The following is a 10,800-nucleotide window of genomic DNA, read 5'->3' as shown; positions in this document are numbered from 1 at the left end:
CTTGATTTCTACCTCCGCAGCCTTTAGCATTGCAAAGAGCTCGGGAATTGTCTTATCCATCCCTTGCATGTTATAGTTCATCACGAAGCTCTTGTAGCTTGGTGGCAGTGATTGAAGAACTCTGTCAATGACACTATCAACAGGAAGATTAACCCCCAGTTGAGTCAAGTGATTATGATACCCAGACATTTTCAGTATATGTTCACTGACAGAACTATTCTCCTCCATCTTGCAGCTATAGAACTTATTGGAGACTTCATATCTCTCAATCCGGGCATTTGCTTGAAATATTAACTTCAACTCTTGGAACATCTCATATGCTCCATGACGTTCAAAACGTTGTTGAAGACCCAGTTCTAAGCCGTAAAGCATGGCACACTGAACTATCGAGTAGTCATCAGCTTTGCTCTGCCAGACGTTCATAAGATCTGGTGTTGCTCCTGCAGCAGGCTTGGCACTTAGCGGTGCTTCCAAGACGTAATTCTTCTGTGCAGCAATGAGGATAATCCTCAAGTTACGGACCCAGTCCATGTAATTGCTACCATCATCTTTCAACTTTGCTTTCTCAAGGAACGCATTAAAATTCAACGGAACAACAGCACGAGCCATCTATCTACAATCAAACATAGACAAGCAAGATACTATCAGGTACTAAGTTCATGATAAATTTAAGTTCAATTAATCATATTACTTAAGAACTCCCACTTAGAAAGATATCCCTCTAATCCTCTAAGTGATCACGTGATCCAAATCAACTAAACCATGTCCGATCATCACATGAGATGGAGTAGTATCAATGGTGAACATCAATACATTGATCATATCTACTATATGATTCACGCTCGACCTTTCGGTCTCCGTGTTCTGAGGCCATATCTGTTATATGCTAGGCTCGTCAAGTTAAACCTGAGTATTCTGCGTGTGCAACTGTTTTGCACCTATTGTATTTGAACGTAGAGCCTATCACACCCGATCATCACGTGGTGTCTCAGCACGGAGAACTTTCGCAATGGTGCATACTCAGGGAGAACACTTATACTTTGATAATTTAGTGAGGGATCATCTTATAATGCTACCGTCAATCAAAGCAAGATAAGATGCATAAAAGATAAACATCACATGCAGTCAATATAAGTGATATGATATGGCCATCATCATCTTGTGCTTGTGATCTCCATCTTCGAAGCACCGTCATGATAACCATCGTCACCGGCGCAACACCTTGATCACCATCGTAGCATCGTTGTCGTCTCGCCAATCTTATGCTTCCACGACTATCGCTACCGCTTAGTGATAAAGTAAAGCATTACAGCGCAATTGCATTGCATACAATAAAGCGACAACCATATGGCTCCTGCCAGTTGCCGATAACTCGGTTACAAAACATGATCATCTCATACAATAAAATTAAGCATCATGTCTTCACCATATCACATCACAACATGCCCTGCAAAAACAAGTTAGACGTCCTCTACTTTGTTGTTGCAAGTTTTACGTGGCTGCTACGGGCTTAGCAAGAACCGTTCTTACCTATGCATCAAAACCACAATGATAGTTTGTCAAGTTGGTGCTGTTTTAACCTTCGCAAGGACCGGGCGTAGCCACACTTGGTTTAACTAAAGTTGGACAAACTGACACCCGCCAGCGACCTGTGTGCAAAGCACATCGGTAGAACCAGTCTCGCGTAAGCGTACTCATAATGTCGGTCTGGGCCGCTTCATCCAATAATACCGCCGAACCAAAGTATGACATGCTGGTAAGCAGTATGACTTATATCGCCCACAACTCACTTGTGTTCTACTCATGCACAACATCAACGCATAAAACCTAGGCTCGGATGCCACTGTTTGGGGAACGTAGTAATTTCAAAAAAAATCCTACGCACACGCAAGATCATGGTGATGCATAGCAACGAGAGGGGAGAGTGTTTGTCAACGTACCCTCGTAGACCGGAAGCGGAAGCGTTAGCACAACGCGGTTGATGTAGTCGTACGTCTTCACGGCCCGACCGATCAAGCACCAAAACTATGGCACCTCTGAGTTCTAGCACACGTTCAGCTCGATGACGATCCCCGGACTCCAATCCAGCAAAGTGTTGGGGAAGAGTTCCGTCAGCACGACAACGTGGTGATGATCTTGATGTTCTACCGTCGCAGGGCTTCGCCTAAGCACCACTACAATATTATCGAGGATTATGGTGGAGGGGGCACCGCACACGGCTAAGAGAACGATCACGAAGATCAACTTGTGTGTCTAGAGGTGCCCCCCTACCCCGTATATAAAGGAGCAAGGGGGAGAGGCCGGCCGGCCCTTGGGGCGCGCCAAGGAGGGGGGAGTTCTCCTCCTAGTAGGAGTAGGACTCCCCTTTCCTAGTCCAACTAGGAAGAGGGAAGGGGAAAGGAAAGAGAGGGAGAGGAAGAGGGAAAGAGGGGCCGCGCCCCCCTCCCCAAGTCCAATTCGGACTCCCCATGGGAGGGGGCGCGCCACCTCCTGGGCTGCTGCCCTCTCTCTCCCCTCAGGCCCACTAAGGCCCAATACTTCCCCGGGGGGTTCCGGTAACCCTTCCGGCACTCCGATTTTCTCCGAAATCACCCGAAACACTTCCGGTGTCCGAATATAGCCGTCCAATATATCGATCTTTATGTCTCGACCATTTCGAGACTCCTCGTCATGTCCGTTGTCATATCCGGGACTCCGAACAACCTTCGGTACATCAAAATATATAAACTCATAATGAAACTATCATCGTAACGTTAAGCGTGCGGACCCTACGGGTTCGAGAACAATGTAGACATGACCGAGACACGTCTCCGGTCAATAACCAATAGCGGAACCTGGATGCTCATATTGGCTCCTACATATTCTACGAAGATCTTTTATCGGTTAGACCGCATAACAACATACGTTGTTCCCTTTGTCATCGGTATGTTACTTGCCCGAGATTTGATCGTCGGTATCTCAATACCTAGTTCAATCTCGTTACCGGCAAGTCTCTTTACTCGTTCCGTAATACATCATCCCGCAACTAACTTATTAGTTGCAATGCTTGGAAGGCTTATGTGATGTGCATTACCGAGAGGGCCCAGAGATACCTCTCTGACAATCAGAGTGACAAATCCTAATCTCGAAATACGCCAACCCAACAAGTACCTTCGGAGACACCTATAGAGCACCTTTATAATCACCCAGTTACATTGTGACGTTTGGTAGCACACAAAGTGTTCCTCGGGTAAACGGGAGTTGCATAATCTCATAGTCATAGGAACATGTATAAGTCATGAAGAAAGCAATAGCAACAAACTACACGATCAAGTGCTAAGCTAACGAAATGAGTCAAGTCAATCACATCATTCTCCTAATGATGTGATCCCGTTAATCAAATGACAACTCATGTCTATGGTTAGGAAACTTAACCATCTTCGATCAATGAGCTAGTCAAGTAGAGGCATACTAGTGCCACTATGTTTGCCTATGTATTCACACATGTATTATGTTTCTGGTTAATACAATTCTAGCATGAATAATAAACATTTATCATGATATAAGGAAATAATAATAACTTTATTATTGCCTCTAGGGCATATTTCCTTCACCTACGTACCCCCAAACGATCAGAGACGGAGGCAAAACCCTAATTCCACCGCCGTAACTTTCTGTATCCACGAGATCCCATCTTGGGGCCTGTTCGGAGCTCCGCTGGAGGGGGCATCAATCACCGAGGGCTTCTACATCAACACCATAGCCCCTCTGATGAAGTGTGAGTAGTTTACCTCAGACCTACGGGTCCATAGTTACTAGCTATATGGCTTCTTCTCTCTTTTTGGATCTCAATACAATGTTCTCCCCCTCTCTTGTGGAGATCTATTTGATATAATCTTCTTTTTGCGGTGTGTTTGTTGAGACCGATGAATTGTGGGTTTATGATCAAGTCTATCTAAGAATAATATTTGAATCTTCTCTGAATTCTTTTATGTATGATTGGTTATCTTTGCAAGTCTCTTTGAATTATCAATTTGGTTTGGCCTACTAGATTGATCTTTCTTGCAATGGGAGAAGTGCTTAGCTTTGGGTTCAATCTTGCGGTGTCCTTTCCCAGTGACAGTAGGGGTAGCAAGGCACGTGTTGTATTGTTGCCATCGAGGATAACAAGATGGGGTTTTCATCATATTGCATGAGTCTATCCCTCTACATCATGTCATCTTGCTTAAGGCGTTACTCTGTTTTTAACTTAATACTCTAGATGCATGCTGGATAGCGGTCGATGAGTGGAGTAATAGTAGTAGATGCAGGCAGGAGTCGGTCTACTTGTCTTGGACATGATGCCTATATACATGATCATACCTAGATATTCTCATCACTATGCTCAGTTCTGTCAATTGCTCAATAGTAATTTGTTCACCCACCGTAGAATACTTATGCTCTCGAGAGAAGCAACTAGTGAAACCTATGGCCCCCGGGTCTATCTTCATCATATTAATCTCCTACTATTAGTTATTTTCTTTGCTATTTACTATGCATCTTTTCACAAAAATACCAAAAATATTATCTTTATCATATCTATCAGATCTCACTCTCGTAAGTGGCCTTATAGGGATTGACAACCCCTATTTGCGTTGGTTGCGAGGATATATTTGTTTTGTGCAGGTACGAGGGACTCGCGCGTAGCCTCCTACTGGATTAATACATTGGTTCTAAAAAACTGAGGGAAATACTTATGCTACTTTGATGCATCATCCCTTCCTCTTCGGGGAAAACCAACACAGGGCTCAAGAGGTAGCACTACACCTCTGTTGTCCTCCCATAGGATCTCTCTCTACACCACTTCATTGACTTAGCACAATTCGGAAACATCCCGTGAAGTACCCAGGAGCCATTGAGCTCATTGAGTCATCCGGTCTTGCTGCTCTGTTTGCATTTTAGCATGGCTTTAACCAGGCTACTATCCATCAGTTTTATGCCACTTGCTTATTTGCTCCTAACAAGACCGTCACTTGGATGACATCTGACACCAAGCTCACTGCCACTTATGCTCAATTTGTCGCTGCTCTTGGGTTTCTGGACAGTGGATTCAAGATCCATAAAGATGACCCAAATCACAAACCCAAAGCAGTTTAGGCTTGTCGCTATCTTCTTAAGGAGCTTGATGACCTTACTGAGGAAGAAAAGATGAAGGATCTGAATCAAGTTTCTATTTGGAGATCTCCTTACTACATCATCTACCAATGTATCATCCATACCATCTATCCTAAGATGGGTGACAAGGGATCTTGCAATAGTTATTGCATCGATCTTATGTCTCGCCTCCATGACTCTCCCAAAGGCAAGATCAACGTTCCTCATTTCCTATGGCATGAAATCCGTCTTGCTAGCTTTCAGTATAAGCGTGCCTTTCCTCATGCTCCATTCATTCAGGCTCTTATTGGGAGTGTGGCTCCCTTCTCTCTTGTCTGCACCCATGTGCATGAGATGTGGATTATTCGTCCTCACATGACCAACGATTTTGCTCCAAAGGGTACCTCCGAGTCTGCCCCTGCTCGTCGGTCTACTGCTAGGTCTCATCCTACTACTGCCAGCTCAGCGTCCTTTGGGCGTTTTGCTTGTTTTATCGGCAAGGCTCACTCTGCCATGATGAAGGCGTTCTCCTTCAATTGCACACACAATCATGATGTTGTCACTCGCTTGATCACTTCCAAGAATGCCTTGAAGCCTCTTCTCCGTGACTCTGGGGCTACTGATGTGAGTGACGATGAGTGTCTTCCGGTGGCTCCTCCTTTTGACTTTGGTTTTCCTTCGGGGCCTGAGTGGGCTCATTTCCTTGACGATGCTGGTGGTCGTGGAGCTCCTAATGATGACGATGACCTGTGACTGTCTGTGGGTTCTCTATGTCCCTTTTGGGTAGTTGTTGCCAAGGGGGAGAACTAGTACTAGCTATCTATGTTCTTATGTTGAACCATTATGCTTTGAGTGGGTGTATGACTTTATATCCATGTCCTATGTTGTAATGTTGAACCACTATGTCCTATGAATAATGAGATATTATTATATTATGGTGATGTGCTTATATGATGATGGTTTTAATTGAGTTTTTGTGATATTTTTCTCATATATTCTAGATGGTTGTCTCTCTGTGGGGGAGCTCTCCACATAATGTTTGCAATAATTATGTTTGAGAGGGGGAGCTCTTAAAGAAATTTGTCTTAAAGCATAGAGCAACCATATTTCGTTTGTACTATGTGTATATTGTCATCAACTACCGAAAAGGGGGAGATTGAAAGTGCAATCATGCCCTTAATGTTGTTTTGATGTTGATGACAATATACTCATACAGTGTAACATCGCAAATTTTCTATTTGGAATGTTATACATAGATCATCCATGCATATCATAATTTATTGCATTTCCGTTCTGCAATCCTCGAAATCCTAAGCGACTCAAGGACCCACGGAGAGAGTTGGGGATTTTCCGGTTTTCATATTTGATTTTTATCAAATAATGAAATGAGGATTTTGATTTTAATAATTTTTTCTCTCCGAAAAATATTTCATATTAAATCAAATGAGTGGAGATAATATGACTTCTCCAAAATAATTGAAATATTGGAGGAAAAATATTAAAATCATTTATTGGAATTTATTTGGTTTTATTCGGATTTTATTTGCATTAGAAAAATTGCATGTTTTCAAAATTGCATTTTAGGGCCAAGAAAATGTTCAACTCGTCCTAAATATTTTATTTAGACGATGAAAATTTGTTTTGGCATTTTTAGATTTTTGTTTATTTTTCTAGGATTTTTCTTCTGTCGGCGGTATTATAAAAAAAATCCTGCGCCCGACTGGGCCTAGGGCCCAGCCGAGCCAGGCCGGCCCAGCCGCCGCCGCCGCCGACTCGGACGATGAGTCCGAGCCGGACTCCGTCGCCGCCACCTTGCCCCCTCCTCCAAGCCGCCCCACCCCGCCCCCTTTATATACGCGCCGCCCGAGCCCCCTCACCGCCACCATCGCCGCCTCCCGCACCCCGCCCCGAGCCGCGCCGCGCCTCCCGCCGCCGCCGCTGTAGCGCGCCGCCGCCGCCCGCCGCCAACGCTGCCGCCGCACCCCGCCGCCCCGCGAGCCGCCGCACCCCGCCGCCCAAGCCCTCGCCGGAGCCCCTCGCCGAAGGTAGCCGCCGGATCCAACCGCCGGTTTTTCTTAAAAAACCGTTTGGTTTTATTTTTTTTCTCAAAACTCTAGTTTTCGTTTTTTTAATAGATCGGTTTTCTCCGGTGTATTTATTTAGCGAGCGTTCGCTCGTTCGTTCGTTTTAACGAACGCGTTCTTCGTTTAGATCCAGATAACTAACGCTCGTTCGTCGTTTTTCTTTTTCTCGGATTTATTCCGCGATTTTTCTGATCGCGATTTCTGATCCGATCTTAATTTCTGTTTATCTTTTCGCTTGTTTATCGGAATCAGGCGATTCAAGCGCCTGGAGTTTCGTCTCGAAACCCTCTTTCCGGTTAATCAACTCAAACAAGTTTTTGCTACTGTAAAATTTGACCTAAGTTCAGATTAGTAAACGAAGTGGTTTTCTTTCGCCGTTTGACTTTCGTTGCTTCATTTGATTTGATTCTTTTTGCGTACCGGAGTTCTTAAGTTAAACTTTCTGGTCAACCTCTCTTATTTGAGTTTTGCTTGTTCATCGTTGCTTGTTACTTATGTATGTTATTGTTTGCTTGCGATAGAATTCCCGGAGTGCAAAGCGTGTTACTACGAGTCTCTAGGATTCGCGGATCGTCAGCAAGGCAAGTAACACTTTGATCATATCCCATTGTTACCCAGTTTTTATGCATTAGTTCCAATCCTCAAACATTGCATGATTAGGATATCATTAACTTATGGGTTGGGAAGTAGTTGCTGAGGTACAACCTATTGCCCTGTTATATTCAAACCCTTGGGAGTTACTTCTACGTATTGCTTATATTGCTATGCTATGCTATGCTCATAGACGTGGTTTGGGTTTGAGTGAAATTCGTGACAGATGTGAGATTGTTAATTAATGGTTCAACTTAAGGTGGCAACTTAATCAAACAATTGGGTGGATTGAGGCACCTGGGGAACCCAGTGTTGTCTGTATTTTTTGGAAATCCCGGGGTACCCGTGTGATCTTCCTATGGACCGCCACCCAGGCTCAAAGGGAACTGAGATGATTCATGCTAGAAACTTCCGTGTGCAGCCACAAGCTATTATGGGCTCTAGCATAGTTGAGTAAGTTACGTGAAGCTCTTGAAGAGGTAGATCAGCAGGTAGTGGGTTTGGTAGGTTTGGTATGGTCTACCCGGAGTAGAGAGTTAACGTTTCTGAAAGACTGTGTCTCGGTCATCCGTTTCTCAAACACCATGTAGTGCGAGAAATCCAACGGAGGCGATCGAGTCTTGTGGGGAAAAGTGCGCAAACCTCTGCAGAGTGTACAATCTAATCATGGTTAGCCGTGTCCCCGGTTATGGACAATTCTTGAGTATCTAGTACTTGGGTTATCACATGTATCTCACCATGTTTAATTAATATTGTTGGGTTGTTAATCACTTTAATTGGGATTGAGTTGGGGGTACCTTCTCAATGATGTTTCAACCACCATGATAGTTAAATTAAAATCTATTCCTTTGTTGTAGGAAAAAATTGGCTTTTCGCAAAAACTATAACCATACAGCTTTCCACCAGCCATATATGCATGTAGTGATAGCATTATTCTGTTTCTGCTCTACTGTGTTATATTGCCAGCATATTCCATGTGCTGACCTGTTTTTGGGCTGCAACGTATTATGTTGCAGACTTTTCAGACGAGGAGTAAGGTTCGTTAGGTCGTTGCCGTGCAGCTCAGCTATGCCGTTGGAGTTGATGGACTCACTTTATCTTCCAAGCCTTCCGCTGTTATCGCATTAGATGGCCTTAAGCCATATTACTGTAATAAGTTCTCTCTTAGACTTTTCGATGTAATAAGTGTGTGATTGCTACTCTGTTATAAATCCTTGAGTACTGTGTGTGTCAGCATTACCGATCCAGGGATGACACTGAAGCACAGAGACTTGACCATCTGAGGTCGGGTCGCTACAAGATGGTATCAGAGCACACGCTGAGTGTAGGACACGACCACTAAGATAAACCCTAGGTCACACTTCTCTACTCATTTCTGACTCCTCTCCATTTTCTACTCTTTAGGATGGCGGAGATAAAGAACAAGTTTGCACAACCGGATGAAGATACACCTTTTGGACGTCACCTGAAGGAAGTCACTAGGTACTTGAACATTGGAATACCAAGCTTCACCGGGACGTACAACGCCACTTTACCAGAAGAAGAGCGCTGGATGATTCAAGTACAAGTTCCAGGAAGGACGTTCTCGCCAACCTCTAAACCCATAGAATTTTCCTTCGACGCACCAACCTGGAGTTTAGGAAAGAGTATGGCAGCTCACATCACCATGGGACGCATTGGAGAAGTGTATCACAGGGATCTCCAGGACACTATCTACCAAATATGTGGGTGCCGAGACGAGCAATGGGAAGTAATCAGCACTAAGAAGGATAGATCCATTGCAGCTTTCATCCAGGAGTTAAACCAGCACATTTGACGTCAGGAGAACCAGATGTGTGCGGACATGATGGACTTGAAGAAGGCGAAGATTAGGATCATCGAGCTGTAGGAAGAACTCAAGTTTACCCTCGATGGATATGAGGAGGAAATCAAGACCCTACTGGAGAAGAATGACGACCTAGTCAAGAAGATCGGAGTATTCACGGGAGGACCAACACCGGGAGTATAAGACGACGATTCCACTTGCCCGGACAACTACATCATCATCGACGACACCGACTCTGACCCTAGTGATGATGACTTTGAAGACGAAGCTGGAGCAGACATCATGGAGTCTTCCACCGATCAAAATTTCTAGATGACCACCAACTATTAGTAGTATTTCCCCCATGTATATAGTAGTAGTGAGCACTTTTGCGATAGTTCTAGACCGTTTGTATGCCCTTGCTTGATTGATTGAGTGAAATGATTATGTTTGTCTCATGTGCATATGGGTAGTGCTTTCTCATTAGACCCCTTTTCTATTCTAATCTCTTCCATCTATACCCATCAGATGCCTCTGAGATGTGACACCAGTTTTGCCTTCTCGCCGGAGCTCACCCAGTTGATCCAGCAGCAGAATGCCTTGATGCAATTGCTAGTTCAGAACCAGGGCAACAACAACCCACCGCCAGTGGACAACCTAGCCCATTTTCTAAGGTTACAGCCGCCAGTGTTTTCCAGTAGCACCGAGCCTATAGTTGCTGATGATTGGCTATGCCGTATTGGAAGGGAGTTGACCACCGCAGGTTGCACAGATGCTGAGAGGGCGCTCTTTGCCGCACATCAATTGGATGGACCAGCAGCCTCATGGTGGGAGAATTACACAGCCACTTTTCCTGTAGCCAATGTCACTTGGGACCAGTTTCAGCAAGCTTTCCGCACCGCCCATGTCTCAACTGGAGCTATGCAGATGAAGAAGCGGGAGTTTCGCAACCTACGCCAGGGGAACCGTACTGTGGCTCAGTACGTGGATGAGTTTAGCAAGTTATCACGCTATGCCCCTGATGATGTGGCCACAGATGCCGCGAAGCAGGAGAAGTTTATGGAAGGGCTGAATGATGAGATGAGCATGCAGTTGATGGTAGCAACCTTCAACAACTACCAGGAGTTGGTAGATAAGGCTCTTATGATTGAAGGGAAACAGCAGCAGATTGAGAGCCGCAAGAGAAAGTATGGACAAGGGAAGTATAAC

This window comes from Triticum aestivum, chromosome 1A (genome assembly GCF_018294505.1).
Source record: "Triticum aestivum cultivar Chinese Spring chromosome 1A, IWGSC CS RefSeq v2.1, whole genome shotgun sequence".
NCBI classification, from domain to species: Eukaryota; Viridiplantae; Streptophyta; class Magnoliopsida; order Poales; family Poaceae; genus Triticum; species Triticum aestivum.
Note: the sequence above shows the minus strand (reverse complement) of the source record.